This window comes from Eurosta solidaginis, chromosome 3 (assembly GCF_040869045.1).
Source record: "Eurosta solidaginis isolate ZX-2024a chromosome 3, ASM4086904v1, whole genome shotgun sequence".
Lineage (NCBI taxonomy): Eukaryota > Metazoa > Arthropoda > Insecta > Diptera > Tephritidae > Eurosta > Eurosta solidaginis.
In genome coordinates, this window is record NC_090321.1 from 281,929,335 (window position 1) to 281,948,780 (window position 19,446).

At 38.2% G+C, this 19,446-nt stretch overlaps 1 protein-coding gene across 17 annotated transcripts in view; it reads left to right on the forward strand.

Annotated features, from left to right (window-relative positions):
- pio (piopio) overlaps nucleotides 1–19,446 on the forward strand; it is a 217,669-nt gene that overhangs the window by 161,746 nt on the left and 36,477 nt on the right. The window lies entirely within an intron of this gene.

A 19,446-nucleotide genomic window follows, 5' to 3' on the forward strand; every position in this document is an offset into this window, starting at 1 on the left:
GATTTTTACATCTGACTCGCTCTTGCTTATCTCCTCCAGCTTTGCGTTTACGACCAGCCAAGTTAGAACTACCAGGACTGGTGATGTTTCTGTGAATGTAGGTTTTGGGTTTGCGTATGTCGGTCGCTTTGTTTCGATATCCTTTATTCCATTAATAAAGCTCTGGATTTTTACCCTTTCGGTGTATTCCACGGGTGCGTCCGCATTCGCTAAATGTGCCAGCCTTTCAACATCTGACGCAAACTCTCGCAATGTTTCACCAGGACTCTGGAAGAGGTTCAGTAACTCCATTTGGTATATCTGCTTCCTGTTTTCGCTTCCGTATCGTCGTTCTACAGCGGCCATCAATGCTTCATACTTGTTCCGCTCTCCTTCGGAAATCGGCTGTTGGATTTCGGCTGCTGGCCCCTTCAGTGCTACGAATAGTGCTGCAACTTTATCTTCAGAATTCTAGTTGTTCATTACTGCGGTATTTTCAAACTCTAGCTTAAAGACCTGGAAAGGAACAGAGCCGTCAAAGGATGGTGTTTTACCTTTGGATTACTCGCTGAAGCTTCTGGCCGATTTAGTTTGTAACTGCTCTAAGCGGCCTTTTAAATCATCGACTTCTGCCTGAAATTTGCATCCTGCGCTTCCAGCTTTGATGTTACCCTTGCTTCCTGTACTTTTAACTGCGAAGACATTTGTGCCACCTGCAACGATAAGCGCTACTCTTGTTCTTCCATCTTGGATGTTATACGAGTCTCCTGCGATTCCAATTGAAATTTTATACGTGTCTCCTGTGATTCCAGTTGGGATGCCATATATGTCTTCTGATCTTCCAGTTGTGATGACATATTGTGGATATTCGTGATGATATTTCTTTTACGCGTGTTTCTTATTCTTTCAGTTGAGATGACATTGTCGATGTTTGAGCAGATATTGCAGCCAAAATCATGTTTAAGTCTGTGCTCGTAACTGTGGTGTTTCGTTTTTCTCTTAAATTTTTGTTTTTGTCTCGTCCCCATCAGGATGAAAGATATCATTGTCCACATTAATTCCTTCCGACTCCATTGTCTCTCGTAGCCGTGCTTGAAGTTCGATCTTATTGCCGGTTGTATTCAATCCCCAGTTCTTCAACTCCTTTTTCAGTTACTGGGTCCTTACTTCACTTAACTTTGCCATGTCCAAGTTGTATTCGAAATCAATTATTTCCTCTTCTGACACCAATTGTAACGAATTTAGTGAAATTCCGCTTATTCCAAACCTTCTGCTAACGTTCGAATCGCTAAACGGTTGAATAAATAACTCCAATATTCAATAATGCAAAATGGTCTTTATTAGACTACTTTGAAAGTACTTCACAATAGCCCTTATACTTCACAACCAATAGCGTGCTTAAATCAAACTGCTAGTCATGCCTCAGTTTGTGCTGCTTTTATACTCTCGGTTTCCTCGTTCACCCATTTCTCCTAAGGTCTAGTAATTTGGTGAGCTTCATGCTTGTTTACCAGTTATATACATGTATATTTGCAGTTTGTATCCATATGCGTGTGTATATGTGAGTAATACTTCAGCTGATGATGACATGCGTTTGTTAGTATCTCTCTGTTGCCTTGTATATATGTGTGTACATGATGATTGATTTGTTTACATACTGATGGTAGTATCGCTTAGTGATCATAATATTCGTCACAATATATTTTGTTCTTTTCTTAAAAGCAGCCAACGCCTTAACGGGTATTTAGTTCTTTTGTGAAAATTGTTACCTGCTCGCAACGCAACCGTGTTACGGTGATGGATCGTGACAACTTATTTTCGTGACTTAACAAATTTTTAATGAAGAAAACTGCAATGGTGGCAATAATTACTAATGAATTTTAAAATTTTTATTATTTATTGGATGTTTTCAGCTAACACTATTTTCGTTGATACGTGCAAACATGTTTCCTTGAGTTGAGTTATAGAAAATTTGTTCTCTCAACGTCGAGTTGAGTCAACTACCATATGAAATAATTTATTTTAAATTTAAGGAAAAGCGCTTTTTAAATAATTTTTCATATTTCATATAATATTAAAAAAAAATTTTATGCATAACCCATACTTTAAAATGTCAATGTACTGTCAGATAGCGGAATAAACACGTTGACCGAATGCAGCGAAAAACATTTATGCTCAGTAATTTGACGTTAAATTAAAACCGTTGAGTGGATCAAATATTCTCAACGGCGCGTTTAAAAATTTATCCCCCAACGCCAGTGCTGCCATTTTAGTTTTGTTGCCTCCATTTAGCTTGAATTTGCGATTTAGCTTTAAGATTTTTCAGAATTTTTTTTAGCACTTTTTAAATATTTTAGTAAATCTAGGTAAAATGTTTGATGAAGATTAAATTTTAAGAAGATTGAATGAATTTGGGCTGGATGTTAAAAATTTGAGTGGCTTAAGAAGAGATAATGCTAGCATTATGGCAGCAGAAATCGAGACATAGTAACTTTATTATGGCAACATCAATCTTATATTGTGTAAGTTCCATGTGTATGCCAGTCGATTCAATTGGTTGTTTCATCTGCTTCAAAACTAATTCCGATCGAAATTGAATTTTTAATTTCAGAAACATATAACTGGTTTTCAAGGTTCACAAGTAGACAAAAAAGCTATATAGTGCTATATGCGGCCACTAAGAAAGAACTCGAACCATTGAGAATTGCATTAAAAAAATGGTGTCCTGAGCAGGTTTTAAATACTTCTCAATTGTTTATGCTGTTATGTTTTTATGAATGAAATGAAAAAAAACGCTTGAAAAGTTGCCTTCACCGTTCAGCTCTTTTTCTTGCGTTAGACATTTTTATTTAGCTTTTTTTGTCCATCTAGCCTTTTTTATGAAAAAGTTCTGGCATCACTGATCAACACTTGAGTTCGCTGAATGCCATATTGGCAGAATAGCGCTTGTGAGAATCAGCTGGTAGACGGGGTAGCCAGTTATGTTCTTTTCATGCACTATAAAAGTTGCCACTTTTCAGTAGTAGGGCAACTTTTAAGGTTTTACTATTTATTTCAGTAATATCAAGTTTACACAGCACCGCACCGTCATTTTGGATGAAAGAAACCAAATGCGACGCATTTCCTCATACAAATCGCGAATTTTCCAAGTGACTCATTAGAGCACATTTCATTGCATTCGGCCTGCAAACGTAACTTACACAACCGATCCACACACGCTTTTTACATTTTCTTACTAAAATAAACCCGGCAAGAACACGAAAGGTTAAACGACGTATCATGATCTTAGTTCTGTACCAGAGGTATAAAGAGTTTTCACTAGTTTTTTAAACAATTCTACCAGAAAATTCTTTGTGTATATTTTTTTGTCGTACTATTAGCCTTTTTTTTTTGTTTTCATATATATACACCTACATTTTCGGGTAACAACAAACGCTTATCATTACTTAGACCATATTTAAGAGACACATCTAGCGGCAATTATTGAAGACTCGAGGCAGTGGTTAAATAACTAGGTACAAAGCGGGTTGTGCTTAATAGCGGAGATAACAACCTATGTTGCTCATAGTGTATGACTGAATCGGTTGCTAAGAATCCATATATATAATACTTCTATATCAATACCTTCTTATCTTCCTAATGTGAAAATTTTCTGTCAATCATTATTTGCTGAAACTGTGCAAATGTATGTTTTGCGCATGCGCGGGCTTTGCTAATGTTAGTGAATTGTAGTAGCGTGTGTAAAAAAAGTATTAAAGGGGTCGTAATGGGTCACTATCCCCTTTACCCAACTTCTGCATACTAATTGTGATAAAATCTCATTTTAGTCGATTAAAAAATGAAAAGGCCAACAAATACAATACAAGGTTTGATGTATTTATTATTTAAGCATGGGCTGCAGCCATACAAAGTACATTATTTACATAATTAGTAAAAAAAAACAAGGCGAAGAATTCATATATTTAAAATGAAATAAATACAAATATACATGTATAAAAATATACTTATACATACATCCCAACAAGCAACGTTTTTAAAAATAATTTAAAGTGAATTAGCTTGAACAAACGATATATGGATAAATGGATTAACGTTTTCAAAATTTTACTTATTTTGAGTTTTTTAATGAAGTCAATTTTTGATAAAGTATACAAAATATGAGTACTGGGCTGGCTGCTATTGGTGTTGAAATAATATCAATTTTGTAAATTTTACTTATAACAGCTGAAAATCTTACGACCGCTAACTAGATTTGTTTTCAATTTATGTCATTCGTGGCGCCTACGCATATTTTTTAATTGTTAATTCTGTGCATGAGAAATTCGTAGTTGTCAGTTGGCATAATTTGCTTTTTTTGACGCTTTTTGGTCACTAAGGGCTCATTTACATATGTATATCTGCGCACTCAGCACAAACCGGTAGTGCTATTCTGCGGAGTTCTTAAAACAATAAAAATTTTATAATACTAATGGAAAACAAAAGCTTACTTTTTCATTTGGAGAACGAAATAGTCTAATGTACAATATTGATAGAAGCAAGACGGCTTGTTGAAATATACATATATTTAAGCCCCTCTTTTACAAAAATTTAACGACAGCCTTGAGATTTTGTCTCCTTCCCTCGTTGTATATCTGTACTGTAATGTTTGACAGGCGGCACAGTTCAGTTGTAGTGATATAGAAGTATTACATATATGGATGAATCGTGGACGCACACACTTTTCGGTCATAGAAGTTGCAATTGATTATAATGCATACTAAAACTTAGCGGTGCTAATTATCCGCGCTACACTTTCATAAGTTTAGATAAGGTTCCACACTTGGCAGTCTATATAAATTTAAAGTGAACATGTACATACATGTAAAAAAAACACAGCTACTATTTAGTCAAGTACGTCAGTGAATTTTATAGCGATGGTTATTACTTAACCTTAGAATAACAACATCTCTACAAAATTTCGTGAATATTGTAGATATAAAGCTTTTCAAGCAAAACTTGACGTAAAAAGCCTAGTATATCAAATAACTGTGCCTTATTAAAACAGATTGATATTTATATATATACATATAATACAAATACAAACAACAAAAAAATAGTTAAGACGTGATTACTCAAGCAATAAGAAAAATTTTATCAGAAAAAATCTGAAAATTGCATACTGTAATTTGAACTATCACAAATGTAGATATATCATAAACAGCTTTGTTTACGATTGCTTAAATTTTTAGATCAATATTTGTCAAAAATATTTATTTTATAAATTTATTATCTTAAGACCAGTGCACATCCCAACTATGCGTCAATTTGATTTCATGCCGCGCAAACAGCTGTCTTTATGCAAACACATTTTCTTTTTAAAATTAACCAGGCATGCTTAACCAACGAAACGATATCATTTCGTTACGATAATCAACGTTAATAAACGAAACGAAGTCATTTCGTTTCGTTTATTAACGTTAAGATCGTCAAATTAACGAAATGATTTCGTTTCGTTTTCTGCCATATCCAAACGAAATCAAATCGTTTATGTTGATTATTAATTTCAAACTATGCTGGCAAAGCTGATTGATGGCGGAGTCATTAAAGGTGAAAGCATTATCTAAGCTGATTGCAACTTTTCTCATGAATTTTGACAGTACGAACATTTCTTAGAGTATTTTTGACATTACCACCAACGAATTACACAAACAAATTACATAGAGTTTGTGTGTGTATGTGCGCTCGTCGTTGCCACCTTACGGCTTCACCATCGCTATAGCATTGCCAGCATAATTCAAACATAAAGTATCAAGTTTTTGTTAACGTTTTTAACGTTAACGAAAGCTTTTCGTTTCGGTTAAAAACGAGATACAATTTATCTTGATAATTTCTTTATCGATAATATTTCGAAGTGTTTCAACGGAAACGGTGGAAATTTTTTGATAAACGATTAGCTTAACGTTAAGGTGCATCCCTGAAATTAACAATACACAGGCAATGCAATCGCAACGCCAAAGCAACACAAAGGAATTTCAAAAACTTAAATATTTATTTGAGTTGTCAATAAGTTATAATAACTTCTTGCAAATGAAAGAAATCTTTAAAATTTTATCTCAATTTTATTTCAAAAAATATTTTTTCAGTCGTGTTTAAATACTCTGCCAGCACTTTTATTGCGCAAGTCACTAGTTAGATTACGGCATTCCTGAAGAAATGATCGCAGTTGCTCTGAATTTTTTTCAGGTTTCGTGAAGAACTGTTCCATGAAAGCGAAACAATATTTAGAAACTATTTCGATTGGAACAATGAAGATAGTGTCACGGATATTAGCATCACTAAGTTATCCCATCACTAAGGCGATGCTAAGGCCATGCCAAGCAGTATTTACGTTAATAATCAAATCAAGTATACACATATATAAGGCAGCCCAGAGAGATGTCACACACAGATGCATTTACTTATACGCCTATGTGCGCGCGAGAGACTGTAAACTACAAACATTCACATCAATAATTCAATCTTTATTATGTATCTACATAACCGAATAAATAATTGCGTCTACACATATGTACCATGTACGAATACGAGCAGCGGAGAGTCAATGCGCAAACACATGCATATATCTGAGAAGTTTGAGAGCTACTGGACTAGTAGATTCTGGAAGCGCCTAAAAGATGTATAAAATTTTGCAATTTTAGTTATAGCTGAGAAGTTTGAGAGCTCATGGACAATGCTAGTACATTCTGGAAAAATGCGAACGAGGAAACCAAAGAGTATAAAAGGCAACAGATGAAGAGGCGCTGAAATTCAGTTTGAGTTGAGCTATCAATCAGTTTGGTTAAGCACGCGATCTGGCGGCCAATAGTAGAGTTTCATTTGAGTTATCAATCAGTTTGGTTATTAAGCCAGCGAGTAGCAAAGTATAAGTGTATTGTGAAGTACTTTAATAAAGGCCATTTTTCCATTATTCAATATTGGAGTTATTTATTCAACAGTTTAATGATTCGAACTTAGCAGAGGATTGCAAATAAAAGGATTTGCAAGCAATTTCGTTACAATTGGTGTCAGAAGAGGAATTGTTGAATAAATTCCAGAGGACAGCAAGGACATGGCAAAGTTCAGTAAATTGAAGATCCAGCAACTAAAGAAGGAGTTGGAGAGCCGTGGATTGAATACAAGCGGCGTTAAACTTGAACTTCAGGCACGGCTACGAGAGGCAATGGAAGCGGAAGGAATTGATGTGGAAGAGTATGACTTTCATCTTGATGGTGAGGAAGTAACAAAAATTGAAGAGAAAAACGAAACATCGCAGACAGTTACGAGCACAGACTTGAACATGATTTTGGCTGCAATATCTGCTCAAACATCGACAATGTCATCACAGATGGAATCCCAAGAGACACGAATTACATCGAAAATTAAAGCACAAGAAACGCATATGTCAGAAATGTCGACACAGATAACATCCAAGATTGAAGCACAAGAAACGCGTATGTCAGAAATGTCGACACAGATTACATCGAAGATTGAAGCACAAGAAACGCGTATGTCAGAAATGTCGACACAGATTACATCAAAGATGGAGACACAACTGAAAGAACAAGAGGCACGCATAACAGTACAACTCGAAGCGTAAGAGGCGCGTATATCATCAAAACTTGAAGCACGTATGGACGAGAAAACAACGCAGTTTGAAGAAAAAATCGAAGCCGAGGTGGATGCTTTGAGAGGTCGTATACAAGAGTTGCAATTAAACCGCCCAGCTGTTTCAGCAAGCAATACAAAGGTAAAAACACCATCCCTTTGACGGTTCTGTTCCTTTCCAGGTCTTTAAGCTACAGTTTGAGAAGACCGCAGCAGTGAACAACTGGAATGCGGAAGATAAAGTTGCTGCACTGTTCGTGGCATTGAAAGGGCCTGCCGCGGAAATCTTACAGACCATCCAAGAGTACGAGTGGAACCACTACGAAACATTGATGAGCGCTTTAGAGAGACGTTACGGAAGCGAGCATAGGAAACAGATATTCCAAATTGAGTTGCAAAACCGCTACCAAAAAGCAAATGAGACATTGCAGGAGTTTGCTTCAGATATTGAAAGATTGGCTCATCTTGCAAATGCAGACGCACCCGTGGAATACACTGAAAGGGTAAAAATCCAGAGCTTCATAAATGGCATACGAGATGTGGAAACGAAGCGGGCTACATATGCGAATCCAAAACTAACGTTTGCTGAAACGGTATCGCATGCACTGACTCATGAAACAGCCTCACTTTTGAGTAAGCCAGCGTACAAAGCTCATCGCGTGGAAGTGGAAAAGCCAGACTGGGTAGACGCAATTTTGGAAGCATTGAAGGGTACGCAGCAGAAGAATAATGATGCAGTCAAATGCTTTAAGTGTGGAAAGCCAGGGCATATTGCGCGTTATTGAAACACCAACCCTAATAGTTCCAACAATGTGGGTGGTCGTAAACGCAGAGCAGAAGGAGATGAGCAAATCTCCAAGACAAATCAATCGTTAAACTAAAGCGAGTCAGCAGCAAGGGGCGACAGCTGACTCCCTCAATTGAATGCCCCACAATCTCTATCTCACAAATTGGAAGAAGGTCGAGTAATCTTACTGTCGGAGGACATGTGGATGGAAAAGAACGTTTACTGACTGTAGATACGGGTGCATCTCATTCCATCATTCGAGCGGATTTAGTCAACAAGAAGATAAGACCATTGCATGGAGCAATATTGCGTACAGCCACTGGAGAAGACACCAGGTAATTGGAGAAGTAGAATGTGAAGTAGCAATTGGGAACGTCACGGTACTACACAATTTTATAGTGGCAGGTATTGTTGATGAAATCATAATTGGAGTGGACTTCTTAATCAACCAAGGCATCAAAATCGATATGCAAAGCAAGACGATGCGATATAAGAACATGGATGTGCCACTTAATTTCGGCTACGAGAGAGGCTACAGTAGTAAACGAGTGCTGGTGGAAGAGAGTCAGCAAATACCACCAAAATCAGAAGCAGTCATCTGGGCAAAGGTTGATGGAGATTGTGGGACAAACAAATTGTGGGTTGTCGAAGCAGCAAATAAATCAGCACTGAACATACTTGTAGGAAAAACCCTGGCTATGACAAAACAAGATGGACGTATTCCGGTAAGAGTACTAAATGAGTTCAAGTCACCATTCAATTTAACCAAAGGAGCTATTTTGGGAAGATGCCAAGAGGCCGAAGTAGTTATTAACTGTGAACAGCTCCAGGAACACGTTTCATCTAGTAATACTGATCTTTCAAACGATATTACGGCATGGACGCATGGGCTAGAGGAAGCCTATCAGAGAAAGGCAAAACAACTGCTCATAAAATACGCGAACATATTTGACCAGGATGGCTCAAAACCAGGCCGCAACAATGTTGTGAAACATCAAATTGACACTGGAGATGCGAGGCCGATCCGTCAAGCTCCACGTAGTGTTCCACTAGCGAAGCGGGAAGTTGTGAGTCAAATCATATAAGAAATGAGTGACAGCGGCGTCATCGAACCATCAGCTAGTCCATGGAGCTCACCGGTAGTACTTGTAAAGAAGAAGGATGGAAAAATGAGGTTTTGCGTGGACTACCGGAAGTTGAATGACGTTACGAAAAAGGATAGCTACCCGTTGCCAAGAATTGGCGACACTCTGGACTCGCTATCTGGTACGAAATGGTTTTCCACACTGGACTTGAAAAGTGGCTACTGGCAAGTTGAGGTGAAGGAGGAAGATAAAGAGAAAACAGCCTTCAGTGTCGGTGATGGTCTTTGGCAATTTACAGTGATGCCTTTTGGACTTTGTAATGCACCAGCTACTTTTGAGAGACTCATGGACCAGGTACTGAAAGGACTACATTGGAAAACATGCTTGGTGTACCTGGACGACATCATCGTATTGGGCAAGAGTTTTGATGAACATCTTAAGAACTTGGAGGAAGTTTTCCAGAGAATAGCTGGCGCTGGTCTGAAGTTAAGTCCCAAAAAGTGTACGCTGTTTAAAAAGGAAGTAAATTATTTGGGCCACAAGGTAACTACAGAAGGTGTCTGTACAGCGAACGAAAAGATAGAGGCAGTAAAGGATTGGCCAAGACCACAGAACCTACATGAATTGAGAAGTTTTCTTGGGCTGTGCACATATTACCGCCGATTTGTACCAATTTTTTCCAGTGTAGCCCATAGCCTCCATGAGCTTACAAGAAAAAACAAAGCTTTTGAATGGAAGAAGGAGCAAGAAGTGGCTTTCCAAACATTGAAGGAGCGTTTATGCACTTCCCCAATGTTAGCATATCCGATTCCAGGAGCAACATTTATTCTAGATACAGTGCGAGTGGATACGCTATAGGAGGCGTTTTATCACAACTGGTCGATGGATAGGAGAAGGTAGTTGCATATTACAGCCGTTCGATTGGAAAACCAGAGAGGAACTACTGTGTTACGCGGAGAGAGCTGTTGGCATTGGTAGAGTGCATTAAACAAATACCTCTACGGCCAGCGATTCCGTGTCAGGACAGATCACGCAGCGTTGAAATGGCTTCTGCAGTTCCGTAATCCGGAAGGACAATTGGCACGGTGGATCGAGCGACTACAAAGCTACGACTTTTCCATTGAGCATCGAAAAGGTAGTACCCATGGAAATGCTAATGCAATGTCACGAAGACCATGTAGTTTGGAATGCAAGCACTGTTCAAAAGCCGAGGCTAAAGAAGACATTATAGATGTCCGTCTAATGAATATAACATGTACAGATGAATGGGACAAGGAACAGCTAAGAAAGTGCCAGCTAGAAGATGCAGATCTGTCACGTGTTATGCAAGGGCTCGAACGAAATGAAAGACCAAACAGAGAAGAGATGTCAGCAGAGAGTCCCAGTGCGAAGTCATATTGGGCACAGTGGAACAGTTTAGAATTGATATCCGGTTGCCTTCATCGAGTATGGGAGAGTAAGGATGGTAAATACAAGAATAAACTGATAGTTGTTCCCAGAAAGAGGATTCCTGACGTGCTCAGCGAGCTGCATAATGGTCCAAGCGGAGGTCATCTTGGAATCACGAAGACGCTCGAGAAGATTAAACAGAGATTCTATTGGGTTGGTTGCCGTCAGTCGGTCACTGAGTGGATTGCGAACTGCGAGGTTTGCAGCAGAGCGAAAGGGCCTAGAACACGAAGTCATGGCCAGATGAAGCAATATAACTCAGGTGCGCCATTTGAAAGGATCGCCATGGATGTCGCAGGTCCATTTCCTACTAGCAACCGCGGAAACAAATACGTACTGGTGGTTATGGATTATTTCAGTAAATGGCCAGAGGTATACCCAATCCCAAACCAAGAAGCAGAAACAGTAGCAGAAGTGGTTAAAAACGAATGGGTTGCAAGGTATGGTGTACCAATGGAGTTACATTCTGACCAAGGCAGGAATTTCGAATCAGCTGTGTTCCAGGAAATGTGTAAGTCATTGGGCATTCGAAAAACACGGACAACTGCATTGCATCCTCAATCCGATGGTATGGTAGAACGATTCAATAGAACATTGGAGGAGCACTTAAGGAAAGTAGTAGACAAGTACCATAAAGAATGGGATACCCTCATACCATTATTCTTGATGGCTTACCGATCAGCAGTGCATGAGACAACGGGCCAAACCCCTGCAAAAGTAATTTTTGGCAATGACCTTAGACTGCCAGCTGATTTGAAGTTTGGGATAGATGCCAATGCGGAGAGAAATGTCAGGAAATCCACTAGTGATTTGGAAGAAGAGCTAAGAGAAATACATGATCTGATAAGGCAACGAACAAAGATTATGAGTGACAAGATGAAAGCCAGATATGATAAAGCAATTAATTCAGAAGGTTTTCAGGAAGGAGATTTGGTGCTGTTATACAACCCACAACGTAAAAAAGGTTTGTCCCCGAAATTGCAGTGTAATTGGGAAGGCCCTTACAAAGTTGTAAAACGGATCAACGATGTAGTGTACCGCATACAAACTATCGGTAAACCACGAACCAAAATTAAAGTGGTCCATTTGGAAAGGCTGGCAACGTTTAGATCGAGAGATTTGTCTGATCGGGGCGATCAGACTTAGGTGGAGGGCAGTGTCACGGATACTAGCATCACTAAGTTATCCCATGACTAAGGCGATGCTAAGGCCATGCCAAGCAGTATTTACGTTAATAATCAAATCAAGTATACACATATATAAGGCAGCCCAGAGAGATGTCACACACAGATGCATTTACTTATACGCCTATGTGCGCGCGAGAGACTGTAAACTACAAACATTCACATCAATAATTCAATCTTTATGTATCTACATAAACGAATAAATAATTGTATCTACACATATGTACCATGTACGAATACGAGCAGCGGAGAGTCAATGCGCAAACATATGCATATATCTGAGAAGTTTGAGAGCTACTGGACTAGTAGATTCTGGAAGCGCCTAAAAGATGTATAAAATTGTGCAATTTTAGTTATAGCTGAGAAGTTTGAGAGCTCATGGACAATGCTAGTACTTTCTGGAAAAATGCGAACGAGGAAACCAAAGGGTATAAAAGGCAATAGATGAAGAGGCGCTGAAATTCAGTTTGAGTTGAGCTATCAATCAGTTTGATTAAGCACGCGATCTGGCGGCCAATAGTAGAGTTTCATTTGAGTTATCAGTCAGTTTGGTTATTAAGCCAGCGAGTAGCAAAGTATAAGTGTATCGTGAAGTACTTTAATAAAGGCCATTTTTCCATTATTCAATATTGGAGTTATTTATTCAACAGTTTAGTGATTCGAACTTAGCAGAGGATTGCAAATAAGAGGATTTGCAAGCAATTTCGTTACAATAGTATTTTTATATCGCGGAAGTAACTATTTGAGTAGGAAATTTTGAGAAGATAAAATTGGAAAAGGTGATTCATACTGATGTGAGACAATCTTTCGATAGACGTAGACAGAAACCTAGGGATTCAACTACCCGCGGCGAATCCTGCTTCATTAACAGACGAGGCTCTGGCGACCCCAAGTTCCTCTTGGAACTAGGGGGTGGGAAGGGAGGGATGGCCTGAAGGTTTAATGTGGTCATATAAATCGTTCCCGAGATGGTCGGGCTAGTACCTTAATGGTGCTTTTTTATCGGAGCGTACCGGATCTACATATATCCGGAAAAGGACCATCAACATCGATAACACTCCCCAAAGTCTTCAGGGAGTGTCCTTATCGTCAATACAACAACAACAACAACAACAGAAACTTAGGAAATCTATGTTTAGAGCATGCACAACAATAACGTTCTTATTGATGTTCAGGAAATGAAGAACAGAGATAATTTATTGAAATAAAGTGAATTTCACAACGTTACAGTTAACCTTTGCCTAAAATGTACATAGAGGAAAAAATCCCGTTAAATTAATTTGTGTATGTGTGAAATGGGCTTATTTCACAAAATGTATGGACTTATTTAATTCTTGGCCTTAGAAAATGAAATTATCTGAAAATTGCTGGCAAGGTTTGTGAAATTTTTCCATTTTTTTATGAGTTAGAAGATATTGCCACCGCCTTTCACACTTCTTCGCCTTCAAACTTAGCAGTCGCTGTCAGGTCACATACATATGTGCAGAAATTCATTTCACATTCAGATCGTTAAATCAACAAAAGATAAATAAAGTTGGAAGACAAGTGTGATTTTTGTCTTTTAATTTGACCAAGAGGGTTTCAATACGGCGTTTGGCAGCATCTTAGATGTCCAATCTGGGGTACGCGTCTAGCCGGCAATCTTCAACTAGAGATAGAAAGAGACACAAGATGGGGCGGAGATAATAACTTATAGAAACATTTGACAACAACGTATTGTTATTTTGACGTATATGCTTAATGTGCAACTTAGCCACGATTATACTCCACTTGGCGCATACAACCTGGCATCATAATCAGCGTTGAAATTTATTTTTAAATAAATGTCAATTTGTATGACCAAATGTCAAAATGAAATGGAAACAAACAAATGGCATCTCAAAATGTAAACGTCACTTAGAACTTACATAGAAAATCAAAATTCAACAGACTTCTAAGTCAAGTTAAGTTTTGAGTAATCAGTAACATGCAATGTTAATTTAACAGAACTGTAAGTGACAGTTCGCAAGCCAAGTCAAGTCTATGCTAAGTATCAGTAATGGAGCCTTTATGTAACCTAACTGGTGTTTTCCGCTTGATGGTAAACTTTCATCACCAAAATAGACTCAATATTTGTTTCATATAATCTTTAAATTGTAATTGTTAAAAATCCCGAATAGTTGAAAGGTGTGGGCTTATTGTTTGCTAAACCTGAAGAAAATTTACGTGTACTCACAGCCGAGAGTGTATCAGAAAGCTGTTTATTTGGATACGATTTGGCCAAAACAAATTCTCCCTGGCTCCGATAGAACTGTGTTAAGGTCTTCAGGTTTTTATTTCCTATAATATTGGCTGGACAAAGCCCAGCCCATCTTTCCATTAAGACTAACATCCCGTAAAGTAGACTTTATACTAACTCTCTCAGGGCGCATCTTTGATCAACATTAAATGATACTCGGAACTTTTGCTGAAATGGTTCCCATTCCGGTTATTTATAACAGAAGAAGACAAATTAGGTAGTTTGTAGAGAAATCTAGTGCAAGCGCTGGCAAGATCTAAATAGTAACCTGAATTAACATGGAATAAAACCATTTAGATGTTTGTATTAAAGCCGAATTTGAGCGTGACCTGGGAAATTGTAAACTCTTTCAAATCCCATACATTATTTGTGTGTTCAAATTGGAATATACGAGGATAGGGTGAATTTTTATTTAAAATAGACCAGAAACAGATTACAGAAACACTACGGAAATATGGATAGATGCTATATTCTAATATGCATTCATGTTGCGTTGAATTTTGTATCCATCTATTAATAAAGAGATACTTTTGTGCACAAAAAATGGATATTCATACCACTGTTCAGCCCTTGGCGAATTTACCAGTTGCGCTCCTCTATACAAATTTATAATATTTTTAATTAAAGTCGTGAAATGGGGGACACTTGGTATTTATAAATTTCTTTTTGATGTATGACAAAACGTGCAAAAAAGTGCTCATCAAAAATTGGAGGGTAGATAAACTAAATGGCTTTGGTAGATGAGGATAGTAAAAACTTATTCTTCGATTTCTTTTGATAAGTAAAAGACGACTCAAAATTACTCCCGGACACCATACGTTACTTTACGTTACTTAGTTCGCGACAAGCCCAAATTCTGATGGTTCTTGAAATAAAATACTGTTATTGCTGTATTAAAACATTTGCGTTCAATATTTACCAAATTAAATTTAAACATTGCTTTAAAATTGTTTGCATATATGAAACAATTAAGCAACAACAACAAAATTCATTAATGTTATTGTGCTTTTAAAAAACAGCAAATTTTTGTTATTAATCAAAAATGATAATTTCGTCGACGCTGAGGTAAAAGCTGCTAACTCAACTTCTCACTTAAATCGAGTTTTGGATATCGACGGATATGGGGCGACTTCTGAACATGCATGTAAAAAAAGTGTGTTTAACGTCCACCGCCGTGGCCGCCGTGGTGTGATGATAGCGTGCTCCGCCTACCATGCTGAAGATCCTTTGTTCACGAACCGGGGACAGCAACATTAAATCTTAGAAACACGTGTTTTGAATTAGAAGAAAATTTTCTAAGCGGGGTCGCCCTTTGGCAGTGTTTGGCAAGCACTCCAGTGCCATGGAAAGCTTCTCAGTGAAAAATCATCTGCCTTGAAGGTGCCGTTCGGAGTCGGCATTAGACAGGTAGTTTCCGTTCCGACATTTTTTAGGAAAAGCTAAAAGGACGCAACGCAAATTGGAAGAAAAGCTCTCTTCAGAGGCCTTGCATCCACCAAAATTATGAAAAGCTCAATATATTTTCAACAAATTTTGAAATCTCAACGTTTTCATTCAAATGAGTTTTTTTAGTTCTACTGTAAACATTTGTAGGATGGGTTAGCAGCTTTTACCGGTGTGACGATGATACAGAAATATTTACTAGTAAATGCTATGCTACCATTCGGTAAACTACCCCTTCATTGTCTCAAAGCTATGTATATCATAATCTGAGCTGTTTTCAGATTCTGCACCGATAACCAAACCAAGCATAATTATTATTATAATTATGTGTGAAGGTAGCGTGATCCGCCTATCACACCGTATGCCCTGGGTTCTCACCCCGGGCAAAGCAACATCAAAATTTAAGAAATAAGGTTTTTCAATTAGTAGAAAATTTTTCTGAGGGGGTCGCCCCTCGGCAGTGTTTGGCAAGCGCTTCGGGTGTATTTCTGCCATGAAAAGCTCTTAGTAAAAACTCATCTGCCTTGCAGATGCCGTTCGGAGTCGGCATAAAACATGTAGGTCCCGTCCGGCCAATTTGTAGAGAAAATCCAGAGGAGCACGACGCAAATTGGAAGAGAAGCCCGGTCTTAGATCTCTTCGGAGGTTATCGCGCCTTACATTTATTTATTTATATTATATCGGAACATAAACTGGTTGTCAGCAATAAAAACAAATTAATGTGCTTTAGTCCAAAACTTCAAGATGCACAAGATCTTAATATAACTTTTCACAGTTCAATATGCAAACGTAATATCCTATATAGTAATAAGTGCTGCAACCATCGTTATGAGTGTTCTTTTCATAATAATACAGCATGTTACTGTAACTCGCCAGGAGTAGTACACTGGCTTTATGAGATGGTGGTCAAACCGATTCTGTTCTATGGGGTGCTGGTCTGGTGGAAAGCACTGGACACGGCGAGCACCTCTAAAATGTTAGTGTCATGCTGGACATACATCCAGTAGATATTGCGGGAAAAGCAGCCGCGGCCCGGTCGTTGGTCAGACTTATGGGTTATGGGCTTTCTGACTTCGGACACTCTAGCCTCCTTACTAGTTTCGACTTTATCCGGGACAGGACGGACTATTGTATGCCGATGACCGCTCCCTATGCAACCTTCACCCCAGTCATTCCCCCGAGGAAGGAGTGGGAGTGAGGAAGAGGAATTATCTGGGGCATGGAACCGGTTAACTTGTTCACGGATGGGTCGAAGTTGTACGGAAAACTTGGCGGGGGGGGGGGGGGGGGTCTTTGGTCAAGAAGTTGGACGGAAAACTTGGCGGGGGGTCTTTGGTCAAGAGATAAATGTAAGCCCCAAGTTGTTTAAGTTGGCTGATCACTGCAGTGTATTCGACGGTGGTCTGGGAGTACCTGGTCTCACTTGCGATTGCATCGAATTATTTTACAATTAAGATTATGTGGGTCCCGGGCCATAGTGATATTCCGGGTAACTGTGAAGCGGATCTCTTAGCACGAACCGGTAAAACTGAATCGGATGAAGATGGATGTAGGGATTTCGGCATTCCAATAGCCACCAGTGGATTGCTCCTCCATAGCTGGGCCTCGAGCCAGCTCAGCAAACTTTGGGCGAACATTACGTCTTGCAGGGTAGTAAGATCTTTCTGGCCGAAAGTGGATGGCAGGAGGCCTGCTGAAATAATTGGGTTCACTAAGGCTCACCTATCAATGGTCATTGGGGTTTTGACAGGGCACTGTCCCATGGGTATCCATATGGTACCTCTCAATATATTGGAAACTCCATCCTGCTGCAGCTGTATGGAGGATGATGAGGTGGAATCACCAAATCACTTTATGCTTGATTGCCCAGCTTTTGCCAGAACTAGGCGAAAATATTTTGGTCGCGACTTACTTGGATCTTCCGAGGATTTATCCAAAGTTGAGATCGGTATCATTCGGAGCTTTATCGTTGCTACTCAACGATTCTCTAAGTAGTTATATCTACGGAACAGTTATTTTAGTTTATTATATGTGGTGTCACAACGGACCTTCATGTTGTCCAAGTGAGCTTCCCCTATCAGAGAAGCTACCACCCAACCTAACCTAACCTAACCTGGCTCTAACTGCTTTGTAATTGAAAAAGTGCATAGTTTCAAATACATAGGAGTCACAATTGACTGTAATTTAAAATGCAATGAGCAAATCGCAACTCTAAGCAAATACTTACTTTCATCCAATCGTATACTTTACCGTCTCAGAAAATACGTTTCAAATCATACACTGAAAACATGCTATTATGGTATATTTCATTCAAAATTAGAATATCGAATAAGTGGCCGGGGTGGTGCTCACTCCAATAAAATCAATTAATTAATTAACTGTACTGCAAAAATGTGCGTTAAGAAAAATTTTTAACTGTGCACGTCGGAATCACTCCTTTGACTTATTTAGAATCAAATATATTCCCAGTTCGGCATTTGTTCTATTACAAAGTTTTAAAATTTTTTTACATGAGAGGTGGCTATTGCAAAATCCAACAAGAGGTATGCACAGCCTGCGTAGTAACCATAGCACACTTGTTTCTTTGCCAGTTTTTCGAACAACATTGTTTAGAAATTCCTACACTATCTTATCCTACAAACTTTTTAATTCCCTTCCAGAAAACATACGACACATTAGATCCAGATCTGTGTTAAAAAAAAAATATATATAAAAATTTGGCCTCTTGAGTTTGATACCAACCAGATAGAAATTTTGATGCACTACGTTGTTTAATACAGCTACATATGTATGTCTTTACTTTTATGTAAGCATTGTTTAGTTTTGAATTTTCTTTTTTCTGTTTTCATATGAGGAATTCTGTCAACTTAGCTTTTATCTTCTTTCTTATAAATGTTTCAATAGCTTTATTTAGTCACTTTATTTTTGAAATATTTTATTCTCATTTCAAATAAATTTTTTTATATATATCTTGTATTCTTTTTTGTTCACCTTACTACTACTATTTATATAATTGAATTTTTTAAAACATGATGTGATATACAACACTATTTTTAGTATATAAAATAAAGATGTCACTAACTATTCCCTATAAGTAATAATATTGTAGAGAAGTAAAATTAAGCTATCGATATACATATGTACATATACTTATGAGAATAAGGAAATAAATAATAATAATAATAACTCTCTCATCCTAGTTGGTTAAGAGACCGCGAATAATCCCGCTGTAGAAATAACTGCCGTGACAGACCAGCTGATTAGATCGGTGAAAAAAAAGTTCCTGAGATAGTTGGACTACTACAAAAGTGAGTGTATGTATGTTCTGTGGTGCTAAGTACTGCTCCACTTTTACAAAATGTCTGCAGTAGATTCGTATAGTCACACGGGTTGTAAAACTTTGGAAAAGTAGACGGAGCACGCCTCCAGGCAACATAAATTAAATTTGGAAAAAAATCCAAGTCTGTCAATCTAATATTGTTGTTGTTGCTGTAGCGATAAAGACAATCCCCAAAGCATTTGTAAGGTGTTATCGATGTTGATAGACCTTTTTATAGGTACGGTATGTTCCGGCAACAAACATCATTAAGGTGCAAGCCGGACCATCTCGGGAGAGAT